Source organism: Dermacentor albipictus, chromosome 6 (genome assembly GCF_038994185.2).
Source record: "Dermacentor albipictus isolate Rhodes 1998 colony chromosome 6, USDA_Dalb.pri_finalv2, whole genome shotgun sequence".
In the NCBI taxonomy this organism is placed as follows: Eukaryota; Metazoa; Arthropoda; class Arachnida; order Ixodida; family Ixodidae; genus Dermacentor; species Dermacentor albipictus.
Window position 1 is genome coordinate 83,932,877 of NC_091826.1, and position 26,616 is coordinate 83,959,492.

General features: G+C 44.1%; 1 long non-coding RNA gene across 1 annotated transcript; it reads left to right on the forward strand.

Moving 5' to 3' along the window:
• Positions 1 to 512: 512 nt before the first annotated feature.
• On the forward strand, positions 513 to 25,831 carry LOC139046945 (uncharacterized). The gene is made up of 3 exons (XR_011506996.1): positions 513 to 608; positions 14,208 to 14,283; positions 25,685 to 25,831. It is a non-coding gene; the product is annotated as an uncharacterized lncRNA (long non-coding RNA).
• The last annotated feature ends 785 nt before the right edge of the window (positions 25,832 to 26,616 follow it).

Sequence of the window (26,616 nt, forward strand, 5' to 3'; positions counted from 1 at the left end):
ATATAAGTTTCCTTTAGCTGCCTTTATTCGGCTGCGTTTACCACCTAAAGCGTCGTGTGGCCTGCAAGGAAAGTATGTTGGGTGCATGGGTGCCATTTCGACCCCTATATGGCTGACTTATTAAAGCGCTGCAGGCTTGAAGCGGCCAAAGAGAAACATTCGAAGCGCCTGAATATACAGCCGTGTTGGCAAACCACGAAGACGCATTTCACATGCAGCTTCGACACCGAAATGGGCGTCACTTCTGTCTTTTATGGATATGGCGTCCCAATGTCTTTGTTCCGCCGGAAGTGCTGCCTCGTCAGACTGATGGTGCTGAGCCCCATGAATCACCGACTAATCACCATATTTTGAACATATGGGCTTCTTCGATACTTCGCTGCCAACATTGCCGCTTCGATGTAGTCACAGTGTGATAATCGCAACCTTGAACAAGGCGATCGGTGGCTCTTGGCCGGAAGCGCAGGAGACAGGATGTCCTGTTGAAATAACTGGAGGAAACAGCCATCTTAGCGGAAGGGTAGACAAACACTGACGCGTGACGAAATCATGTGGGACGTAAATCTTACAGGCCAAAACCACTACTGCTGGAACTGCGAGGAGAGCAGGTGGGTGTCTTATTCGGCTATTGGCTTGCAGCTTGTAACTTGTGTAATGCCGGGGTTAGGGGAAGGAAAGTTGACCGGAGTTGGGGTAAATGGATGTGGGCTTGAACGCCAAAACGGCTACGGTCACAGAACAGTGCGGGATTGTCAGACTCTCACTAAATAGCAATGATGCAACTACAGCTCAGAATTACGGAAACGTAACGAGCCAAACAACAGCCTAAGAATGAGAACAGTGCAAGGCCCTCTGCAAGAGCATTGACGAAGGCCGGAACGAGGACAGGAGGGTAAAGTACGCGAGCCTTCTTAAAGACGTGCTGGTGCCCATGCCTACTCACGAACCGCTCGTTCCAACATGGCTTGGTGATGTTGAGGCGACACTTGATTCTTACGAAGTGCCGTACTAGCGTAGGGTAGGGCTGGTGCTGCCTCTGGCTTTCTCGTTCATCTGGGTGCAGAAGAAAACAAACCTTACAAGGTTGTGAAACAAACCGTGCTTAAATGATTTCGATTATCTTCCGCAGAGTATTGCCGAATGTTTATTCAAGCAAAAAACCGCAGCAGTGAGACACGGTCACAATTTGCAGTAGGCCTGGAAAATTACCCGTTTTATTACCTGAATGGCTACAATGTTTGCAGCGTTTAGCAAATTAAGGAGTATGAAGGTAACAGACAGGCTTCGCGACGCTCTTGTTTCGGAAGGCCGTTCATTAGCATTCGAGAACGAGATACGGAGTAGACTAATGCTTCCGCTAGAGATTGCCGAACCGGCGGCGAGGTTCGAAGAAATCAAGAGGGGAATGACCAACTCAGGCAAGGTAGCGGGAGGTGAAAAACGAAAGCGCTTCCTGATGCATGCAAGATTTCACTTGGGACAAACAAGACAACCAACAAAAAGAGCAGGAAGTGCTGCTTTGTCTGTAATTCTGCGCAACATTTCGCCCGTGTCTGCTCAAGTGCGCTGGCGGGCACAGCAGATCTGGTGTGGATGGATAACTCGGACAGTGAACGTGCGCTCAGTGCGGAGATGTTGGCTCAGAATGATGCGGTGAGAGTCCCATACTTTACGTTGTGTAGACTATAAATTCCACATGCGGCAGGCCAGAGCTGAAAGGTAGCATTGGATTCTGCGTCAGGGATTAGTGTCATCAGGAAGTCTGTAGTTCGCGGATACAAACCTACGGGAACTAACATAAAAGTAACGGGGACATTTGGTCAGCAGGCAGTGGACTGTTTAGTCTGTGTTGCGCTCAGATTGATACGGAAACCCGGATATATTGACTATGAAGGAAGGGCGCTAGAGATATTGTGCGCTCTCAATGATAAACTTCTAAATTGTATGTAGCCACTGATAAAGCCAAATGCCTACATGCAGTTAACAAACGAAACTGCCTTTGTACATTTACGCCTGTCGAGGTACTGCCCGAAGGCTAAAGAGCAGTATTGAACAATACAGGTTGCAGCACAAATTGAGGCAGTGTGCGTCGATAAGGAGGCACACCAAACGATTAAATCGGAGTGGGACAAACATTTCCGCGAGGGAGACCGTTTGGGGATAAGCCAGGTGCATGACCTCACCCTAAAATGAGCGTGTGTACAGGCACGGGCAGGTACACATGGAGTGAATGTAAATGATGGGCTACTGTGCCATAAATATAATGTGGTCAGTCACAGGAGGCCACACACATATCTAATCGAGCTAAATGATGAGAGCAGACGAAGCATTCGTATGAATCATTTGCGTAGGTACGTAACCAGGGTAAGCTCCTTGAGAGTCACATATGAAACTGACGAAGCGTTCTAGGATGTGCAATCCTTGCCGAGTAGCCCGCAGAGAAGCAACAACTTACACGATAGAGATGATCGGTTAACAGACACAGTGAGTGAGTGAAGTAACTTTATTTCGGTCCAGAGAAGACGCAGGGGAGACCCCGCGCCACCCGTCTAGTCCCACGTAGGGACCGACAAGCTCAGCTTGACGGCCCGCTCGCGGGCACTCTGGACGGCCAGGGTTTGGTTGTTGAGTTCGGGGCTGCCCAAGAGCACAGCCCACCTATCCTCGCTGAAGGAGGAGCCAATGGCTTCACGCTCCCACAACACATAGTCCAATGTTGGCCTTAGCCCACAGACAGGGCAGACCGCACTGGGATATCTTGCAGGGTATATGGCATGAAGAACAGACACGCAAAGATGTATTTCGCGAACGCGCGTATTGTGCATCATGCAGTAAAAGAACCGCGTTTACTACAGCTCGACTCTTATCTCATCGGCGACATACGTACGACCCGGCTTCCTCACTAGCGGTTAGCTAGTGAGAAATTTACTTCTCTCCACCTTGAATTACATCTCCCCGCCTTGCGAATTACAGCAAAACTAATACGTCAAACCTCGGTAGTTGTCATGGATGATGATGCCGTTCTCGGAGAGAGCGATGCTGATGTCAGCATTCGTTCTTCCTCTATATATTGATACGGCAGTTGGCAGTAACAAAGGGCAACCCCGTTTGGGCACCGTCTCATGTCCTTTTTGTTTGTGCCATAACTTCTTCTTACTTTCGTAAAATATATTTTCTTGATGCGGCAGCATTTGTAGTGTCAAAGTAGGAGTATATATATATATGTATATATATGTATATATATATATATATATATATATATATATATATATATATAGTTCTTCCCCAAAATAGGAACCAGTAGTTAAGATCAGAACTAAAGAGCGATTTGCCTATCAAAACGACACCGATTTGGGGATAAAATGCCGGATGAGGCTAAAAATTCCAGTTATCTGGCTTAATTTTATTTAAGTAATATTCGAATGGTCGTCTCATTGCGAAGAACACGAAAGAAGTACACGAGCGCTTTGACTGAAATAATTATTTGTATGTTTGAGCCTCTCAATGCAATGTTTTCTCGAGGAAGAATTGTTCACCCTTGGAATCAAGAACTACGGCTTTCGCTTTAGTTGCTTTTATTTTAAACTTACTGTTACGTGTCCAGTTGTCTAACTTCTCTAAGGCGCCAGTAGGTTTACTATGAAGAGTAACATCTGATTCGGAGGTGATAAATATACTCGTGTCATCTGTATATATAATAGACTTCTGGGAAGATAATGACTATGTCATTATTATATAATGTAAAGAACCAAGAATGCTTCTTTGTGGTCCACCTGAAGGTATTTTCTCATGTGATACTGAGTAATGTACACACGCAAATTGACATTCATGGGCCAGAGAGCTTTTAAGTAACTTTTAAGTAGCGATTCGCGAATGCTATAATGGTTTATTTCTCAAACAATAAGATGTGGTAAACGTAGTCAAATACTTGTGCAAGATCCACATGAATTCCGATCACTTTGGTTTTCTGTTCGAATTACTGCAGCATATATATATATTTTTTGATCCAGTAGGCAGCGTTCTGCTGAAGTATTTTTTGGAAGTCATAATGCAATTTTGTCATGATGTATTTGTTGCAAAAAGAATATAAGCGACTAAAAATATTTTCTTTCAGAACCTTTCGAAAATGAGGGCAGAATAGATATTGGCCGCTAATTTGCTACGTGATGATCTTTTCGCGTTTTGTAGAAAGTATTTAAGTGTGCCGGACTTATCTGATCAACAACGTACTTAACTGGCAATATTTGCACGCCATCGGTGTCGCAGTTGCAACTGTTTTTTTAAGCCCCTGAATACTCTGCGGACTTCGTTTTTAGTAGTGCCTGCTAAAAATGTCTTTCTATTTTCTGGGCCCTGGGGTCCTATAACGTAAAACTATTCCTATACATTCTTATTCCAATTTTCTGGCGTCAAATTTGCCTAACCACCGACGCAAGCATTGGGCGGTAACGCACAGCGCTGCTTGAAAACCCCAACTAAATATGCCTCTCGTTTAGAGGATGTTACTTTTTGGTTTCTAAGCGAATAACAGTGCCAACGTTAAGCAGTTTTTCTTATCTAATTGACTTACAAGATGCCAGAAACACACTCGAGTGGAGAGAGTTCGATGGGGCAGAGCCAGCGCAGTGAAAGAAGATGACCGGATGAGGACAGTGGTGCCGGCGTCTGGGATTGGCCGGTTCCTGCTTACATAGCTTGAGGTGGCTGGTCGAAAATCACGGCGGCGCGCAGTGGTAGGTTAAGAACGCCGCTAAACAGATCCTCAGCAAAGAATAGTTGGCAGAGCGATGTCGTACACGTGCCGAAAGGGCTCGATGACGTTATATTGCCGCTGAAAATGTTTTATTGTACGCAATTATATCCATGCTCCCCGGCAGCTTCACGAAGCCAGCGCCAGAACGATCAGTGGGCAGCCATCGCCTATTCCTTTCGGAACAGGGCAGTCTCCAAATATTCACAAAAGCATTGAGTTTTTTTCAGCCTATTGATGCATCTTTAAAGCCAACACGCCACTTTGGTGCGATGACAGGCAAAGGGGGCGCAGCCTGAAAACGTTCGATTAATACCCGTTGGTCAAACGACGCCTTTTTCGCTAATGGCAAAAAATCTGCCGAATAAGAAATTATCATTTTTCCTCACTTCGGCCTAATCGGGCATAATCAATGTGCGGATGTCATATCACATGCGGAGCCCTCACGGTTTTCGTGACGCCACGTGTCAGACAGCCTTAGTGGAGGTGGCCGCTAATTTTTGACCAATCTTCCAAGGCTGATTGCACCATTGGAACAGAATTTCTTTTCTGAATAGCTTTACGTTATGGCGTCCCAGATTTGGGCAAGCAGCCCGTGATCTGTTATTAAGGTCTCTCTAAACGAACTATACATTCAACACGTTGGCCACAGGCTCTCCAATTACAAAAGTTCCATAACGGAGTACCTCCTTAACTTGTTCTGTTCATGGGTTGCGTCCCATGGGAAAGAGTTTATTTTATTCCACAAAACGCCTGCTTGGTTTGAGCACGAAGTTAATGCACCTATACGAAATAGCTTCTTTGATTTCTTCATTTCTTTGCTTAAGGCACTACGGCACTTTAGGTAAATTGGGTAAATTTAGGTAAATTTAGGTCGATTTAGGTCGAAGAAGTTAGGTCCGCGTCGTGGTACAGGCACATAAATTTCCGCAATTATTTGTCTCTTTCGTCAATTTTTTGTAGAAGTTCGCTTGTAATTCAAAGTTTCTGACAAGCTTCACGTTTATTCTGTTGTTTATATGGGAAGTGCTTTACGTATGCAAAAACAAATGTGTCCAGCAGAGTGTCTTAGGCCGCATTCGCATCAGTAGCGTGAAAAAGTTTGTCCCTATGTAAGCTGCCAATCTCTGAAGGAAAGGCATCTAAAGCAGCTGGCGAAACATGTTGATGACAATAAAAAATGTCATTCACCGTTACCTAAAGGCTCCACCTGTATTTGCTTAACATATCGCTCACCTTGTGATCACTAACGTCCCACACGACAGATCTCACTTTGTTATAGATGTGTCTATGGTGGTCTATGATATTTAATTCCACAGAGTATTTCTCGTAGACCTATTTATAATATCATTTAAAATATTTTTAGAAATGTCGCATGAAGTAAGTTTTAAAGTCACACTTTGTGTCAATAGTAAAATCACCTCCCTGTATAAGAGTGTATTCAATTTTCATTTACAAATGTAAAGAAATAATTTCAAATGCAAGAATACCAGACCAAATACCATCGGTTGGCAGGTAACACACATCAACTAAGACATCTTGAAACTCAATACATATGGCCTGAGCTGTAACTAAAGTAAAACTTTCGCATCATGCAGCTTGTAAAGAATTATAAAGTGACACAATGACAACACCACGCCCTCCATGGCTTGGCCTAAAACAGGAATATGAGGCAGTTTATATTCATTCGAGATATCCGATTGCAGGTTGCTGTTAGCATAACAGCATCAAAATAACATTTCTTTTGGTTAAGCATGCACCAGAGTTCATTTACTTTGTCATTGGTTGTGCATTACATGAACGCATCGCAAAAATCATCTCTGCCAGCTTTCAAACGGTTTCACTAAGTCAAGAAGGGCGCTATAGCCGAGGTCGCCCACTTGATAGAACAGTAAAAAGAGTAACGAGCATCACAAAACAAGCACATGAATCGCTCTGACAAGCCACCCTCACACCTGACGACCTCCCCACGTTCTGCACTCTCCCTACGCACCAAGAATTGTCCATTTGAATGCTATAGAAAGTCATAGCTAACTCTCTTGGCTGAAGTTTTCGCTGCTACCGAGAGGCCGGTAACGCTTGGTCATATTCTCGTTTGTGTAAAGATGTTATTGTCTCTGTTTCAAGGCCTTCTTTGCTTCATGCTACGTATCTCGGAAGTGTGGACAAAGCGAAAGATCAGTCCGTGCTCTGTACCTGCCCGTTATGCCATCCCGTAAATTCCGTAAATATCAGCATGAGCAAGTTGCATAAAATTCAAGTCTTTCGCCATGTCATTTATCTTGACAAAATAATTTTTTCATCTCCAGTCTCAGGAATTCCATACTATTCAACAGACAGACGTATTCTGCGCAACTCGAGGTCATCCAAGTCATTCTTAAGCTGCCGGGGACATTTAGCTGGATCCCCATAATTCTCAAGTTTCTCACTATTCCATTTATTGTTTTTGATTTCCCTATCCTGTCGGACGTACTTTACTTCGCTCCCTTCGATTCTTCATTCTTCTGTGATTTGAAGGGTTGGTTAAACTCCTAGAGGCGTGTCGGCTGGTAAGTAGGATAGGTTGTCACTAGCAGCAAATAGCAGTGTACAGTCCAGACCTGTTGTATAGGAGAGGCTGTGATGAGCTACCGCCACTTCGAGGCAGCACTTCCATCCACCTGGGAAGTTTGTATAGATATTTACGCACTCTTTGACGTCACAACTGGATCGCCCAGGTAGTCCATTTTTTGAGTGCTATTATTGTGCTGCGAACCAGAGCGTACCTCGACGCCGCTAGGCCCATTCCTTAAGTTATAGATACCGCAATGCAGTTCCATTATCGGAGGTCACGTTGTCAAACGGCTTTAGGCTTAAAGGAGATCACAATGTTGGCGTCCTCTTTCCCCGGTTTTGGTGCCCCCATCCCTGTGCATTCATCCACACACAGCAGGAATGCTTGAGTTTTCTTCACAGCTTCAGATTTTTTCAGAGTTCAGCGAAGTCCATATGAATAACTTGAAATTGTACGCTCGGGCTCTTCGGTAAAATTATCTCTTGACGTGGTTGTTTAAACTTCATTCACTTGGCATCTCTGACTTGACTGCGGGTATTTTTTCGTGTCTCCTTTCATGCGGGGCCAAGTGAACATTTTTGTCAGTTTCATTTAGGTCTACCAAAAACCATCGAGGTAACAGTCCAGAAAATTTGGAAACAGTGCGGGAGGCACTGCAATTCTACCTGTTTCTGTCCCTTGCGTAGAGTAAGTTCCTTCCCAATTTTTCGCGACACCTACTGTGGCGTTAGGCACGTCAGCAAATAGGACCCACAATCTGGGCACAGCGTCCGTACCTTCCGCAGAAGTTTCTGGACGATGAATCACTTCAAAGTCGAACTGCTCAAGCTCGCTTGCACACCGTGCAACTTTCCTTTCGACTCGTTGAAAGGAAAGTTGTCCATAACGGAAAGTCATCCATAACGCGGCGACGGAGTCTTCGGATTCGTTCGCGATCGAAAGTTGCCGGGTATAGATAAGTACGTGTATATTACAGAGCAGCTTATCCACTCCCGAAGATGCCCTTTCGACGCAGGACAATATGGAAATAACCCGTGTCTCGTCGCCTTTCGAGTGAGAGAAGCCACCCTATCAAACAATATTTTAACCTCTGCTCGTTTTAAGTGCTGTCCGAAGTCGTCGTCGGAAGCCTGTATAGTTTGCCAAGTTCACGGCCGCCTACGCGCGCCTGATTTCCGTACTACAAGGCCAGTATCGGTTAGAAATTGTTCTATATTGAATTATCCATCACGCCCAGAAAAACACGTCTATCGTGCATAAATCAAACAAGTTTTTAGGCATGTAGGGCCCTCTGGGCTGGACTTTCCGGTGATAAGGTAGCCTCGTCGCATAAGGGATAATCTGACTGAGCTATGTCGAATGCTCGGTAGCCGTAGTCGGAATTGCGAATTCTTCTATAGTTCTTTTTTTAAGGCTGACGAAATTGGACTTCAAATTCACCTCCTCCAGTGCACTACATCTGCAGGCTGGAGTGGCGCCTGACACTGGCAAAATTGCCGAGAGCGAGTGGGGCTATACTAATCTAGGTACAACCAAAATAGGAAGGGCCACTAAGCTTGAACAAAGACACTCCCTCACCAGAACAGGCATGGACCTCCCACGTGCAGTATTCGGCCACCACCTCCCTAATGATTCGTGCAATTAACGCATGGCACTGAGTCCCCAGCAGCTCCGGAGCACCTGACCAAGGTGGTGGTCAGACCTCTAACGAAGCAGAGGAAGCTAAAAATCTCTGCGTCCGGGCAGGCTACCGATGCAGACTGACCCTGTCAACCTTTAACAACCGAACTCTGTCGAGTGAGGCTAGTTTAGGACTACTCTTTGAGGAACTGTGAGACTTTGTGTGGGTTATCATCGGCCTTAGTGAGATGAGAAGCACTGGTGAATTATTGAATGAAAGCCATGTCCTTTAGAAGTCGCCCACATAAGAAGCAGTACGGGGTAGTATTCCGAATCCATAAGGACATATCGGGCAGCATTGACAAGTTCTACAGTATTAATGAGAGGGCAGCAGCAGTCGTAATCAAACCTAATAACATGTATAGAATAAAGGTAGTACAAGGCTACGCTCCAATATGCAGCCACGATGATGATGAAGTAGATAAGTTTTATGAAGTTGTTGAATTAGCGATGAGAAAAGTGAAAACTCAGTATACTGTAGTAATGGGCGACTTCAACGCAAAAGTAGGGAAAAAGCAGGCTGGTGAACAAGCAATTGGCAACTACGACGTCCATTCTAGCAACGTTAGAGAAGAGATGCTGGTAGAATTCGCAGAAAGGAACAACCTTAGACTAATGAACACATTTTCAGGAAGCACAGCAACAGAATGTGGACCTGGAAAAGCCCTAATGGTCGAACAAAAAAGGAAATTGATTTCATACTTTTGCCGATCCCAGTATAGTGCAGCATGTAGAAGTGATAGGTGGAGTACAGGAATCAGGAATACAGGAATCAGGAGTACAGGAATCATAGGTTAGTGAGGGTTAGGATTCACCTCAATGTGAATAGAGAAAGAGTAAAACTACTAAAAAAAAGAGGTCAACGTAGAGGCAGTAAAGGTAAAAGCAGACAAATTCAGGCTGGTACTTGCAAAGAAATATGCAGCCTTAGAACAGAGAGATCATCACATAGAGGTAATGAATGAAACCCTATGTAGGCTGGCTTCAGAGGCAGCATATGAAGTTGGAGGCAAGGCACCAAGGCAACCAGTAGGCAAGCTCTCGCAAGTAACAAAGGACCTAATAAAGAAACGACAAAGAATGAAAGTGTTCAACTCAAGAGATAAAAAAATTTCGCATAATTGACCAAGCTAATCAACGAGGTGAAAAGAAGTGACATTGGAAACTATAACGTGAGAAAAACTGACGAAGACGTAAACAATGGACGCGACCTGAAATCAGTGACAAATATACTTGGTATAGGACAAACGAAGATGTATGCACTGAGAGATAAGCAGGGTAATATTATCAGCAATCTCGAAGATATAGTAAAAGAAGCGGAAGAATTTTATACTGACCTGTACAATACCCAGAGGAGCCAGGATAACTCCATTAGAACTAGTAACAAACAGGATACAGAAAATCCTCCTATAACTAGTGATGAGGTCTGAAGGGTATAGCAAGACATGAAATGAGGAAGAGCGTCAGGAGAAGTTGGAAAAACAGTCGATTTAATCAAAGATGGAGGGTACATATTGCTTGGAAAACAGGCCGCTCCTTATACAAAGTGTCTGTCGACTTCAAGGGTCTCAGAAAAGTGAAAAAATCGAAACATTATGCTAATCGACAAAAAACGAGACGTTAAACAATTGAACATTATAGGCTCCTTAGCTTACTCCCAGTATTATAGAAAATATTCAGCAAAATAATATGCAATAAAATGAGGGCAACACTGCACTTTCGGCAATCAAGGGAACAGGCTGCCTTCGGGAAGGGATACTGCACAATAGGTCACATCCATGTCACTAATCAGGTAACCCAGAAATCCGCAGAGTACAATAAGCCTCTCTACATGGCTTTCATAGATTACGAAAACGCATTTTATTCAGTATAGATATCAGAAGTCATAGAGGCATTACGTAATCAAGGAGTACAGACCATTTACGCAAATACCTTGGAAAATATCTACAGATATTCCACCACTACCACAATTGTACACAAAAACGTTGGAAGACACCAATAAAGAAAGGATCAGACAGGGAGGCACAATTTCTTTGATGCTATTCACTGGGTGTTTGGAAGAACTACTGAAGGTATTAAACTGGGAAGGTTTAGAAGTAAGGATCGATGGCGAATATCTTACTAACCTTCGGTTTGCCGATGACGTTGTTCTCTTCAGCAATACTGCAGGCGAGTTACAACAAATGATTGAGGACCTTAACAGAGAGAGTGTAAGACTGGGGTATAAGATTAATATGCAGAAGACAAAGATAGTGATGAATAGCCGAGTAAGAAAACAAGAGTTTAGGATCGCCAGTCAGCCTCTAGAGTCTGTGAGAGAGTACTCTTACCTAGGTCAATAATAACAGGGAACCCTGATCAGAAGAAAGAAATTCATAGAAGAATAAAAATGGGTTGGATCGAATACGGGAGGCATTGTCAGCTCCTGACTGGAAGCTTATCCTTATCATTGAAAAGGAAGGTGTATAATCAGTGCATTTTACCGGTGATGACATATGGGGCACAGACATGGAGACTGACTAAGAAGCTTGGGAACAAGTTCAGGACCGCACAAAGAACAAATGAACGAAGAATGCTACGCATAACATTGAGAGAAAAAAGGAGAGTGGTTTGAATCATAGAGCAAACGGGTATAGCCGGTGTTCTAATTGACATTAAGAGGGAAAAATAGAGCTTGGCAGGTCATGTAATGCGCAGGTTAGATAAGCGTTGGTCCATTAAGGCTACAGAATTTGCACAAAGATAAGGGAAATGCAGACAAGGATGGTAAAACACTAGATGGTGGAGCGATGAAATGTGAAATTCGCGGGCAGTAGTTCGAATCGGTTGGTGCAGGACTGGCGTAATTGGAGATCGCAGGGAGAGGCCTTCGTCCTGCAGTGGACATAAAACAGGCTGATGATCATGATAATATATTGGCTCAATGTAACGGTAGAGAAATACACTTTCGATATTTTCTTTACTACAACGAGCACACAAAATTTCAACACATTGTAATCACTGCCTTACTTCCTCATTCAGATGTTACATGAAAATTGCTATCAGTTCACGTGTATTGTCATATCTACGGATTTTTGCGCACAACTCTCTCCGATGTTGGCCGTGCGTTGTTCTTATATCGTTTTGAGTGGCAAACGCTTTCAGAAATGCCCAACTGATTCAACCCTTTAAGGACCAAACATGTAAATACCGAGAAAAAAATTCTCATTTCCTATCTAAATGTGAAAAGCACATAAAAATACCCACAGTAAACGAAAACAAAAAGAAATTGCGTGTATATTTGCGGCAATACGGGGGAAACCGGAGGCCGGGAACTAGAAGTTGGCTTCAACCCAGTCATCTAAGGCTTCGGTTCCATTTTGTTTAGACAGCTCTCATCAAATGCGAAGCATAGGTGCACATTTCCCTAGCTTTACTTGCACATATGATACCAGTGCAGTTGGATATCTTGCATCGCCCTGTATCCTCTGACCTGGCTTTCAAAAGACAGTGAGTAGCGAATCAAACTTTTTCCTCGTCCAATGTTGCTGCTCTAAACCAGTAAACAATGCTTGCTGCCTGCCGTTTACTGTGGGCCCAAAACACTCAGCCAGAAACATCGTACTAACTACTGAAACTTGGCAAGTAAAAGTTATAGTGACGTTTCACTTTGTGAACACAGATGATGCACAAGCGTATGGGTGCTATAACGCGCACTACGCCATCGGCCCTCGGTGCGCCTTGACGCCTACACGGTTAGTATAGCAGATCGTATGCAAGACAGGGCTCTTGCGGCCGTGCCACATACAGCAACTGCCTGAGTAGAACGCACCGTTGTAGACGTTCGCCTAATATCTAAATTACTGAGTATGGTGTGAGCGCGCAAAGCCAAACATGAAGATTTCACACTCGCTGACCGCAGATACTCGCTGTCAAAACGCTGGAGTGAGAAATCGCGGCAGCAGGAGTGATTGAAGGGGCCTTCCTGCTGTCTATCGCTTGAACGCAAGCGGAGCGGTGAAAACATGACGCACGCAAAGCTGCGAGCGCTCGGGCAACCTAGACTGCGTCCCTAAAAGAGATCGCTTTCAAGATAACGCCCGCGCAACCGTGCGCGGCCTAAATAGAACGCCTCCTGCATCCCCTACCCCGATGCCCTGCGCGCGACGGAACACGGCACGCTTCCTACGCTTGCTTGCACACGCGGGATTGAGCCGCCATCGTCGGCTCAGCGTCGCACGCTTTCACTCGCACACACAGCGTACGGTGCACGAGAACGATGTCCCCACGCGACGAACCCAGTAGGGATGCATCGCTAAGAAAACCAGTGGCGACTGCCAGGGGAGGTCAACCCAGCGCGCATCCACCCACCTTCCTCCTCCACGACGCTTCGCCTGGTTCCTCCAACCCCACTTCGCTCAAGGTTGCCTACACATTTGTCTAGGCGGCCGTACTTTGTCGCGGGAGTGCGCTCCTACGTACTGTCCCCGGCGTGTGCTCTTCGTCACCTCCAGGCGCCTTCCTCGTTCGCTTCCTTCGCGGCCCCACACATATACCGCCGACTTGAAGACAAGGCCAGTTACGTTCGCGCGTGAGAATTTTTCTTCCCTGTATGTTTCCGGCAGGCAATACTCTTCAGTTAAAGTTAATTAGCACACTGTCTAAACGACATAATTTTAATGTACTTACCGGTTTGCCACCAAACTGCAAAAGTATCTAGTCACTTTGAAGAGCACCGTAGCCCTCATGACCCAAAACTCACGTGATGTAGCTCTTTCTGAATTTGTGTTGCGTTTAGACAATAAGCAGGTCATAGCAACACGTTATGGCTTTTCTTTTTCGCTGTTTGCAACACAATCATTCATACTTCATGTAATCTACAGTAAAGTAACATATTCCTTTGTCATGGTAATTTAGCCCGCCTTATATTTGTTACCTACTTTGGTTCGGTTCGTTTGTTCACTGCGGGTTTTTGTACTGTGTCCTTGTATTTAGCCCAGGCCCGAATCCTCAAAGGGCTGTGCCAGCAAACGTAAAGAAAGAAGAACAACCAAGCTAATCATTGCGATATATATTATTAGGCATCATGACTATCAGATCGAATGCTATGAATGAATTTCGATGCATATTGTCTATTATTTACACGTATCAAGTTCGCAGAAAAGACTTTACCATAGGTTTCCAAAGACCTTACCTTGATTTCACAGCATATTTACTTGTATTTCCCTTTCTCTTTCTTCACAGAACCGCGCCATACTATGGGACAACTACTGGACGTGGAGCCTGTAACTGAGGAACAAAAAATATTACGTCAGCATGAGTACGTCGGATGACATTTTGAAAACATATCCACATACCAAGCGACAATAATGCCTTGGGTAGAATTTTCAGAAATGGTCTATAGTTTAGCTGAGTACGTGAAAGTGGAGGACAAAAACTCTGAGAACTTTGAAGCTTATCAAAGCCTAAATTTATTAGGTTTATTGTCCGAAAAGGTCACTGTAAGACACACCGTAGTGTTAGGATAGAGAATTACGGCAGCCACATAGGTTGTTTTAGGGTGCTTTTTACTGATGTTTTTTTTTTTACACGTTTGGTTCCACCATCTTCACAACCCTAAAGCTGTGGCTTTCGGTCTATCTAACCTGAATTTCTAGTCTTGCTCTTGTTTTTATCTGAAAAATGTTTTGTTTATATACAAGGGCACCTTTTTCATCTGCACATGTTAGGCGGTATTCTCGTGACGTTATTGATACTAAAGTAAGTGTTTCCCTTCACGCAACAAGATATTATTTTCAATTGTGGCAAATGGCGCATGTTTACTGGACAGCCTTGTAAACGTAGCACGCTCTGCCTATTGGAAGAAAATAGTGGTGGTCGAGCGTTCTGAAATATTTTGCACTTCAACTGGATACGTGGGAGGCTAATTGAAGCTATGCTTTATTAAAGTCCTGTGAAATGCGTGTCCATAAACAAATTAAAACAGTGCTCTTTTGCATTGTATGCAGAATTGTGGTGTAATGAATTGTATTTTTTCATTGCACCGAAAAGATCGCAACTTTCATGTAGTTTAAATTTTACGCTTGTGCAGTACTCCATTTGCAGTGAAGGGAGAAAATCAATAATCAAATAAGGATGCACAGATGTGCGACATCAACGTAGGGTCGTCACAAGTACGAATATTCATACCTTCTTAGCATTTTAGGGTACTTCACGCACTTTACGGAGGCTATGTATGTATGTATGTATGTATGTATGTATGTATGTATGTATGTATGTATGTATGTATGTATGTATGTATGTATGTATGTATGTATGTATGTATGTATGTATTATGTATGAAGGAAAGATAGTCATCGTCTTATTGCGCTGCCTCTTGAAAATGTTCAACCAGTACCAACTCGCCCAAATGTCGATCCTTCTCTTGGGCGAGTTGGTACGGTAACATGATCTTGGCTTCTAGCGCGAAGTGAAACACGGACACAGAAAGGAGCAGACAGGACGAGCGCTAACTCTCAACTAAATTTTTATTAAAACTTGTTTCACTTCGCGCTAGAAGCCATGAATATGTATGAGTTCTTCCACCTATCTGATTCAGTGGGTAGCCGGCGGTGAAACGGGTTCCACATTGAGTTGCTGAGCAGGCTTCGAATGCAAGAGTCGGGCCAACTTGGGTCCTTGATGTAGTAATGGGCACCAGTCTTCGGCAACCACTTTTTCACGCTGACACGGGTCACTGTAGATGAGGGGTTTGGTAGGTACCGCTGATAAATGAAACTCTATGACGTCGACTTGGAGCACAGGGTATGTACTGCTCGATCTGTGCTAGTCTTCACTTAACCTCTTTGACGCCAACTTGGATCACTGGGTACATATCACCAGGTGTGTATCGCTTTTTAACAAACGTATTTGATGCCAACCTTGGGCAACTAGGTATGTCCTGCTGGGAATGTGCCGCTCTAAAAATGGATCCCTTCGATTCCTTCGGTGCTGAGCAGAATCAAATCCACGTCACAAGTGTTCCTTAAGAACAGCATCTCAACGCTTTAGCAGACTGAGCTACAAATTTACTTGGCATGTGCCGCTTTTCAATGAGCATCTTTGACGCCAATGTTTCAGTGAGCTGCGCCATAACTGCACTGGCTATGTGTCGCTCTTCGATGAGCTCTCGTCAACTTAGGTCACTGAATGACGTAGTAATCCTGCGGGAACCCGCAAACACTTGCGGGTTGCTCCGTGTTGTCGAGAAATTCGACTTCGCCCTGCCATCTGCTAGCCGCCTGGTTAGCTCAGATGGTAGAGCGGCTGCCCCGGAAAGGCGGTGGTCCCCGGTTCGAGTACCGAACCAGGACGAATTTTTCTTCAACTATGAGGCTTTTCTTTCAAGCAACCAGTGTGGGCTTCCTTTGTAGCAATTGCTACGAACAGGCGGATGCGTGATTTTCGCGTTATTCATTGGGTCACTGAATATGTGCCACAGGGAGCGCCGCAAGCGAGTCAGTGTTTCTAACCGTTCACAGGCACCGGCGCGCCACGCTTTTTGCACCGGAGGCCACGTGCGAACATATTGGCAGTGCCACGAGATGGCGCAGCTTGTTCATAAAGAAGTCCGGATAAGCAGAGTACCTTTAGAGTAATGGCGGAAAAAAAGCAGGGAAGAAATTGATACGAAGTGATCTGTTACAGGCATAGGTAGCGATACAAGATGGATAGCGAAGTTTTCTTGAAAACAAGATTATGGGGATGTGAACAAAAATGCTAGAAGGGAAAGGTCTTATAGTATACCGGAATAAATCGAGCATATTGGTGAATTTTTTTCACCGCCCCGTTTCAAAGGACATGCTAATAAATCATGAACATTATAACTATACTACGATAATTATCATCCTCACCGAATCGTGAGAGTGGAGCCCGGTCGCCGCATAACCAGTTTCTGAACAATCGTACGCACCAGCGCACCACGTATTTAGGAGACCACGCGCAGGCATAGCGGTGGCGGCGATAGACTGGAAGCGCTAAGCGGAGCGCGAACGAGGATTACAACTGCGCTACACGCCTCATACTTACCTCGTTTCAAAAATCGCAATACGCCCTGTCGATATATTCATTCAATAATAATGCCTTACCATCGTCAGCCATCGTGGCATTGATTGTGTGGAATTTTATTGTTACTATTCCTATTGGTTTTCTTGGGGAATTTCACCCATTTTGCGGTGTCTATCAGTGTCGTTATGTCCGCGCGTAACCCATTTCCCACGAATTTGAGTCCCTAGGTAAAGCATGGTCAAAGGGGTCGAGAACCAACCTACTGTGCTGGAAAAGTCGGGTTCAAAGCCAGCTATCGGACCGGCCAGGGTAACTAGGGATGCAACTCTGGGCATGTGGTGCATTTCAATGAACGTCCTTCACGCCGAATTTAGTGAAAAGGTATGGCCACTCCGTATGTGTCGATTTTCAGTAGGCCTTGTTGATGTCATTTTGGTTCAGTAAGCATATGTTACTGGGTAAGTGCCTCCTTTGATAACAATCAATATCTAAACATACAATTACCAATTACCCAAAAGCATAGAATGGATTGCGAATGGAGATAAAATCGCCAATCATCTCTAAAAGATAGATCCACCAACATATTTTGTAACATTTCGCATAAAACCGACTATTTTAAACCAAGAAATCGCTTTTAATTATAATTACGGTACTTGTTTTACTGCGGATATGCTACCTGGATAATGTACAAACCGTATCTTCTTTTTAAGTTGGACGGCTCTTGACCTTCCGCTTGTTCTCGATCAAAAATTCTGATTATAAAGCAGCGCAATCACATGGACCCATGCCTCAGGGAGTTGGGCTTGAAACTGGGGCCAAGTCACTGTGCACAGCACACATATCGGGCTAACCCCACCATGAGGAAACTAGGAGCGTTGTCCTGTTTAAATTATTTGACGCCACTGCCTACAGTATCAAACTATAGTTTGAGAACGCACATAAACACTGCAAAGGCCCACTAGAAAGACTGCACGCATCCACCGGAATCGCCCAAACATTTAGCCTATACTCTAACTCCAGGATTTCTATACAAAATGAGCGAGAAACACAGCCAGCAAACAATAGATAGCAACAGGTAATTATTAGAAGAAGGAAGTGTTTACAATACGTCTTGGTAGCCCTTTTCTAAACTATTGTAGACCACTTACAATTCAGCTTGAGGAAAGCTTCATCGAAAATCACTGAACCGTCAAATGTCGTAAATGTATCTGCGGCTGGCAACAACACACGATTTTTACACTGCATACTTAGAAGAATCGTTGACGAGGAAAAATGCGGAGCTCTTCCGCAACCTACGGTTTGCAGATAACATTGCGCCTCTTCAGCACTTGTATATATCGACTCGTAAAAAAATTATCCCCAGAAGTTCGCTGAAAAAGTGCAAGAGTAGGTTGGAAGGTTCATATGCGGAAGGTTATGGTTATGTCCAGCTGCAAGGCACAAGAACAAGAATTTCCGATTGGCTGTTAGTCCCAGTAATCTGCGCGAAATTGCGTCTATTTAGGCCAATTACTCACAGGTGTTGCCGATAATGAGAAGAAAATTCACATAGCAATAAAAGTGGGGTGGAGCGAATAGGGTAGGCATTGCCGAGTCATGACGGTTGCTTGCAGCTGTCTATGAAAAAAAAATAGTACAAGCAGTACATTTTAATGGCACTAACAGGCGGGGCAGAAACTTGGAAGTTACCAACTGCGCTCGACCAAACCTCAAAGAATCTGCAGCTTTTTACAGAATAAAAAACAATACATAAAATAAGAAAATCATTAGCAATTCCACTCTGTGAAGGCGGATGACCAGCGAAGCTGTGTAGCACTCGACAAAGCGGTGACACAGAATTTTGAACAAAAGTACGAACATATTTGTTGTCTTGATCGGTGGCCAAGGCTACGAAGGCTGCATTCAAGGCTACATTCGAAGACAGATAATTTTTTATACATCCGGAATCATTCGTGCTAGGCGTTCGTTATGTACATTTGTTGTTTTTTTATTTTCGTGATATATTGAGCCAAATAATTTGAGACCAGTGGGGCAGTGCTGTCAGCACCTTCGCAGAGGGAGGGGCAGCATGAGAACGCTGACGTAATGAGCGGCAACAGAGCCAGCTGTGGAAGAAGGCGACGACGAACGCGCCAACAGTGTCACGAGCCATTGCTGATGATGATAGTTTTTTGCTCCACGGTTTTGTGGAAGGACACGAAAAATGCACACGAAAAAACCCTAGTCACAAGCAGCTTCGCTGAAACACCAAAGTCATTAGAATACTTACGGAAGTAGCAGGTATACTAGCCTGCTATAACGTAAAGCTATTCCAAAATTTCAAAGCGAAAGCCTTAGGTGCCTATGTTGGCGGCGACCTCGGCCAAACTGCAACTTGGTTAAAACACGTTGGCTGGCTAGTTGGTTTGAATCCATGAGAGAGTGTGCAAGCGTGACTGAATGAGAACGTAGAACGAAACAGATACACAGAGACAGCGCTGCCTGTGAGCCACGGCTGCTTCACTGTCCTGGTTTACTAAAAGTGTGCCTGAACACTTTACGTGGTCACAGAGACGCACTTGTGCCACGGCTCACTTGTTCGTCGTCGTGTTCGTCCACTCCTGGCTCCAACGCCACTGATCATGTAACCATTGCGCACTCGTGCCACTGTTCGCGTGTTCGTCGTCGTCTTCAATCGCTGGCTCCGTTGTCACTATATCATACGAGCTTTCCCATACTTCCCCTCCCGCAGCGAAAGCCCTGATGGCACCGCCCTACCAGTAGGTGGAACGATTCCGATGAGTTCTACCATGCGCTGCAATCAACATTTGCCACCATTCTTCATAAACCTATTTTGATCTTGACAAAAAGTGTGCCAAGTGTGCAATTAGGTTTTCGCCTTAATATTTTACAAATGTGTAACACTTGCTTAATTTTTCTATTCCAATTCTGAAATCAGCGCTCCACGATTGGTCAGAAGATTTTCGGGCTACACCCACTTCGCTTGTCATTGACGCGACATCACGAAAACCGCAATAGCTTCTCATGTGTTATGACGTGTACACACAGATTATGCATCATTAGACCGAACGCAAAAAAAATTATTTCTGATTCGACACCCTTTCGCTATTAGGCATCTGCTGCTGGTGAAATGTTTTCGGGCTGTGTCCACTTCGCCTGCATGTCAGGCGACGTCACAAAACCGCAAACACTCAAACGCCACAGTGACGTTTACGCGTTAAAAATGCCGAATAAAATTGAATTTTTTTTTTTACAAGAGCCGGAGACTGGCTCATCGCGAAAGGTGTAGAAGATGGCTGACTGCTGATCCCTATGGCACTGGCTATTCGTACCTGCTGCAGCGTATCGATGTTTGCGTATAACAAAACTATTTGTGTGGAAGTATAATGTTACCAAACAATTTCGGAAAGTTTACAGGATCGCTCAGCCAACCGTTCTTTGCTGAGTATCCAGCTGAGCGGCCTTTTTAGCCTTCCGTTGCACGCCACCGCAAGCTAAGAAAGGCAAGCAGATCTATCGCAGACGCTAGCACCACCCTCTTCATTCGGGTATCTCTTATCACTGCGCTGGATCGACCCCGTCGAAACCCCCTCCATTTAAGCGGGCTCCTCGCCTCTTGTCAGATAATTAGATAAGAAAAACCGCTCAATGTAGGCAATGTTATTCGTTTTGAAAGCATAGGAAATTGAATTTCTGTAAACTAGGAGTGCGTTTGATTGGGCTGTTCAGACGACGCTGCCTGCCGCCGCCAGATGGTGGCGTCATCGGTTGCGTAAATTTGACGTCAGGAGACTGGTATAAAAAGAAATTGTAGTAGTTTCACGTTACGCGGCCTCTAGTTGACAATAGGAGAGAAAAATGCAGCTGCTAAGGTCATGTTATGCTTAGATAAGATAATGACTGGTCCAATATATCTAAAGAATTGAATGGAACAGGCAATATATTGATTCATTGCATGGCGATCTTATGCGATAAATACATAATATACCACAATCATATCAGTAATATTCAAACGTACACCGCGTAATAACACAACATCCTCTACAACAAATGTTCTCGCGGGCAATGCATACCTCTCACTTTGAGCAGAAAATATTTGGTATTCCTAAAATAAGAGTAGGAAATTTGTCTTCAGAAGCCCCGAAACTCCTGAAAACTTCACGTAATTTGTTTTTCTCATAGAAGGCACTGTTGTATAGGAAGATACCCGCCGTGGTTGCTCAGTGGCTGTGGTATTGGGCTGCAGAGCACGACGTCGCGGGATCGAATCCTGGCCACGGCTGCCGCATTTCGATGGGGGCGGAATGCGAAAACACCCCTGTGCCTAGATTTAGGTGCACGTTAAAGAACCCCACGTGGTCGACATTTTCAGAGTGCTCCACTACGGCGGGCCTCATAATCACAAAGTGGTTTCGGCACGTAAACCCCCACAATTTAATTTTTTTTTGTATAGGAATGCATGTTCCTCTCTGCCTTATTTTCACTCACCTTTATTTGCGTTGTCGATGGTGAGATTCAACCAAGTTCCCCCGGAAGAGACTCCCGATACTCTACCCTTTAGACCCCGTTCGCACGCATACCTCTGTCTTGCCAACGCTAACAAGCACTTTAAACGAGCGCAGGGTACTTCGCGTCACGTAGCCATTGTTTAATTTTTAAAAAGGAACATCCGAAGCACGCGCACTAAAGAACGCATAACTGTCACGTGTGATAAACAGTCCACCTAAATTCTCCTTTGCATGCGTCTCAGCAAATAGAAAAGTGATTCTCAAAAAAAAATAACGAGTCCACCTTCGGCATCAGCTACGTTATACGGAATAGATATTAGCGTTTATTCACCGGAGGGCAATAAATAAGTACTGAAGCTATTGAAGTTGCAGTCATGCTGTACTCGTCAACTCGCTGCTCTTACACGCTTGAGTCAGAAGCACGCACTAACTCTCGATTTGAACTAACATGTTTGTCCATATGATCGGGCTTCATGAAACCCCGTGCTAATGCTGGAGAGCGTGGTACGTACAATGTGCTCACAAAACATCAATCTCCAGAGTGCGTTCGATTCACACAATGTTTCTAACGAAACGTATTTTTCATTTGAAGTTCAATTGATGTTACGGCATTCCACATGTTCACCAACAATATATATATCACGGTTAAGGCAACCGTCCCTTCTCGACAAATGCACGATGTGAATGCCTGCACTTGCATCTTTACCTAATTTGATTTCAGTGTGGAAATTGTTCGCAAAGTTCAGTCCCTAACATGCGATGCCACTAGACGATTTCAATAAAATGAGTGAAAATGAGTTATTCTAGTAAGTAAATGAACAACTATGTTGTTGAAATACACATTCACGCCGTGATGCATATCAAGGAGACGCAATTGACTAGTCGAAAATCCCGCACTTGATTCGAACTAACCTTTAGAAGCGGGTGGTAGGCACAGATAAAAAAATACATGTCATTCCAGAGGAAAGTATCAAAGTAATAATCGAGTGAAGAAGCATTCCAGCCTTAGTGACCTCTAGTTAAGCACCAAAAAAGCTTTGCACCCTTTGGGTGATATGTTTCCAGACAATAATCGTTGTCTGTATTGCTTACGCTTTCTTTGAAAACAGTGCGTTAACTACTTTTCAACCAAAAGTTTTATCATGAAACTCATGCCGTTCGCGGCATGGAAGTGCCACACACACAGTGGTAAAAAAGTATAGGTAGGCAACGTAGATGACAATGATTGTTTGGGGGAAGATAAGTCTCGAAGGTTGAAAACATACAGTGAACCCCAAATTATTTTACCATTGTTGTAATCTGCTGTTCAGTCTTTCAACGTGGCATCCATGTTGTTTCAGCGAACTATGGAGGACAATTTGGAAGCTATTAGACCAGTATGGACTCTACACGTGCAAGGAGATTGACGAAATTGTTACCATCTTGGAGGATGTAGGCATCAGGAACATCAAAGGCTTTGCCATGCTTGAGCAGAAGCACCTTCAAGAGAAAAAAATGAAACCGGCTGTCATACATATTCTGATGAAAAAGGCTGGTGAGAAACACAAGCTATTACAGCTTCCTTCGACTGCGTTACCGAAGCATGACAAAACGGTGCCATTGTAAATCAGTTCTGCGAAGATCAAGCACTGGAACACAGACAATACTGAGCAAGTGTCATTCTGCTCGCTGATTCCACGGCCAATTTCACTACTATGACAGGCTGCTCATGTTTGCTTATTCAGATATTTAAAGGTAGGACGGTGGTGCACGTTGTGTATATATATATATATATATATATATATATATATATATATATATATGTATATATATATATATATATATATATATATATATATATATATATATATATGCTTTTTCTCCAACCAATTCATTTCTTGTTATTGCTATCCCTGCATCTGATTTTTAACTAGCACAACCAGATTTTCCCATTATTCCCGAAAAAAAAACGATACGAATGAGGTAGAGACGGCAACAATGATGTAATGAAACTAATGAAGCGAAATCATTCAAAAAAAATCACAGTTTCGCACGCAAGGCGAAGTATCGGTTGCCATAGCAAATTAGTCGACTGCTATACTAAGTAAGGATATGCCGTATGAAGTAGTAAGAATAGGCATACGAAGTAAATTAACAAGCATGGTGTCACGCGCGCTCAGGCAAACACAAACATATCTCACCTGATGACCGTGGAAAGAAACTATCAAAACACTAGAGCGAGTAAGGGTGGCACCAGCAGCGAGCCCATTGACCTTCCTTCAGCTCTCGTATCACCGCGAACGTAAAGTCGAAAGCACAGCACATACGAAGCTACTGGCACTGCGCGCACTTTGCGAATATGGCAAATTGCTTTGAAGACGAGGACCGCACGGGCGCCCTCTTAGCTATCGTCGCAGATCGCTTTCAAGATCCGCACCCGCACCGCCACGCCGTAAGCAGCAGCCGCCTGAGAAGTACGGCCCCAACTTCTGGTTTGCTCGAGCGACTTTAACTGAAGTGCTGTCCGTACACGTACCTACACCTTCTCTCTCCCTTCTTTCTCTTCCCCTTCTCCCTTCCCCCAGTGTAGGATAGCCAACCAGACTATTGACTGGTTAACATCCCTGCCTTCCTGTATTCTTCTCTCTCTCTCTCTCTCACTCCAGCCCGGCCTTCCTCGCTCGCGCACGCGAAATTGAGGCGCATTCGCTGGTTCACCATCGCACGTTCCAACCTTCAATAAAATATAACGCAAGAAAATGACTGGCCGCAGCAGCACCGTTTACTCAGTACCGATCACAGCTCAAGGAGGGCAAGCTCCGCTTTCAGCGCAGAGACGTAGATGAAGCTACAACGCACGGTGTTCATCTTGACTATATTGCTGAAAATTTTGTACAAATAAATACGAAATGCGTTTCATTCTCTCCGGCATTTCAGCAATAATGCATGATATTGTTTTATGATTGAAGGATTCGACCCACAGAATGGCACATAACTAGTGACAGAAATTGGCACTAATGAGGCGAGTAAATAATGGCCCGTAATCAGTGCCACAGTTGTGGAAAGGCACAAACTTAGGGGCACATAACCAAAACTGGCATCTCACGGTTTAATTAAAAACGCTACATACCTATGGGCACATACCCAATGACCCAAGTTGTCAAGTAGGTTTATAGAAGAGTGGTACATAGCAAGTGGTTGGTCCCCAGCCACTGAGGTTGGAACCAAAGAAGGTTGTTGAAGCACGGCACGTTCTCAGGGGCACATGCTCATGATTCAGGTTGCCATCCAAGAGGTTGACTGAAGAGTGGTAGGACACATTGTCACATGCTGTGCGAGTTACGTTAGTGCAACAGTGGGCCTCGAACTACATTCCCTCTGCCCAACATCCCAAAGCTCTACTCATTTGACAGTTCACAACCAAGTGACGTATGTCGGCGGGAAAACTGGTAAAGACGCAGATGGGGATGCGGGGTCAGGGAAGTAGTCCCCTGAATATACGTGAAGTTCCCAAGAGATAGTACTCGCAAGAAACGTCCCTCTCATATGAAGCCGAGTGTAGAAGAACAATTGAAAAAAGCACTATGGGACCAATACTTGCATGGACCGAGCAGCGTTGAGTTGTATTTAAGTTAATAAGCTGTGGTGTAATAGAAATGTGAAAAGTTGGTGTCACCAATGTGAAGGGTTTGTCAATACGGTGGGTCGCAACATTGCTTCAATCCAGTCACACTAACGCCGACATTCATTGCGCATTGAGTTATGTAGGGTTTATTTCTAATGTTTACAGGCGATAACAAAACAGTGTCGACAGTTTTATGGTATATCTGCGTCGCTGTGCGCCCATGCGCTGTTTGTATTTTTGTGTGACCAATTTGAACATTGTCATTTTAACTAGCCGCTTGGAACAGCATGGCAAACGATCAGCCAATTTGACACTTCCAAATTTACCAGAGATAGAATCTTTCATTTAAGCATACTTATTCTGACCCACGGAAGGGAAAGCTAATTCTTTAGTATTCTGGCAAATGGATAGCTAGTTTCCTTTCAGCGTTTATAATGCACATGCTAAACAGAGCTGTGTAAATTGAGGAAAAGCCACCAACTAGCCCACCAGTCCGTTCTCTTGAAGTAGTTGTGTACCATACACGAAGCAATGATAATATAGCCCCTTTCTTTCTCCTACAGAAATGAAGAGGCCGGCTCCCGAATGATGGAAACGTTCTTTCAGGACAAGAGGTAGTCATGTATCAAATGGAAGCATTCCTCATGCATTCTGATTGTCGTGAGGAACATGCCATAGATATTCTGCTTCGTCCTATTGGCAGCCAAGTAATAAACACTCGCCACTTTATCACCATGTGTAAAACAAAAGATATTTTGAAAAATAATGGTGATCTATAAAGATGTGTTTACTCACCATTCGTAACAGGTGCTGCAAAATAAGATTTTGCTGCGCGGGGAATGGTATACCACCTGTTGAATCTGTTCACCAGGCGCTTCTTCTTAGGCTTCGAATCATGGAATGACCTACTGTTCATTTTAATTTGAAAGTTCTTAGTAGAGTGTGCCTTTCTTCTTTTTATCAAATTGTTAACAAGGCATAGCAATGCCTACATCACCACTAATGTCCAATGCATGCATAGCGCACACTGACAATGCCAATTCAATTTAAATTTGCCTGATCTTCTTCCTCGGAATGACGGGCAAAGCACCTACATTAGCCGGTGGTTTTTCTCAGTACGAATCCAAGAATGCTATTAAGTTTATTGTAGTAGGCTAAACGGCGTTGAAAACGCTGATACAATGATAATAATGGATGTTACTGCGCATCCTCGTTCTCTTTCCAGGTTTGATCAGCGTCATTGAACACTGCACAAAGCACATGGATATTCTAAAAGAGTGCATGGATAGTCTGATCTACGTGAAAGTTTTTAAAACTGAACAACGCGCGCACTTCTATATTGTCTATTTTAGGGAACTGATTTTATTGTATTAGATGTTACAGAAACAAAATTCTTTAATGTGAAGACAAGCTCCAACAAAAATATACAAATGAAGAATGCCTGAGGACAAAGACATTCTTCAACAGCGTTATACGCACTGGGTAAAGGATGCAT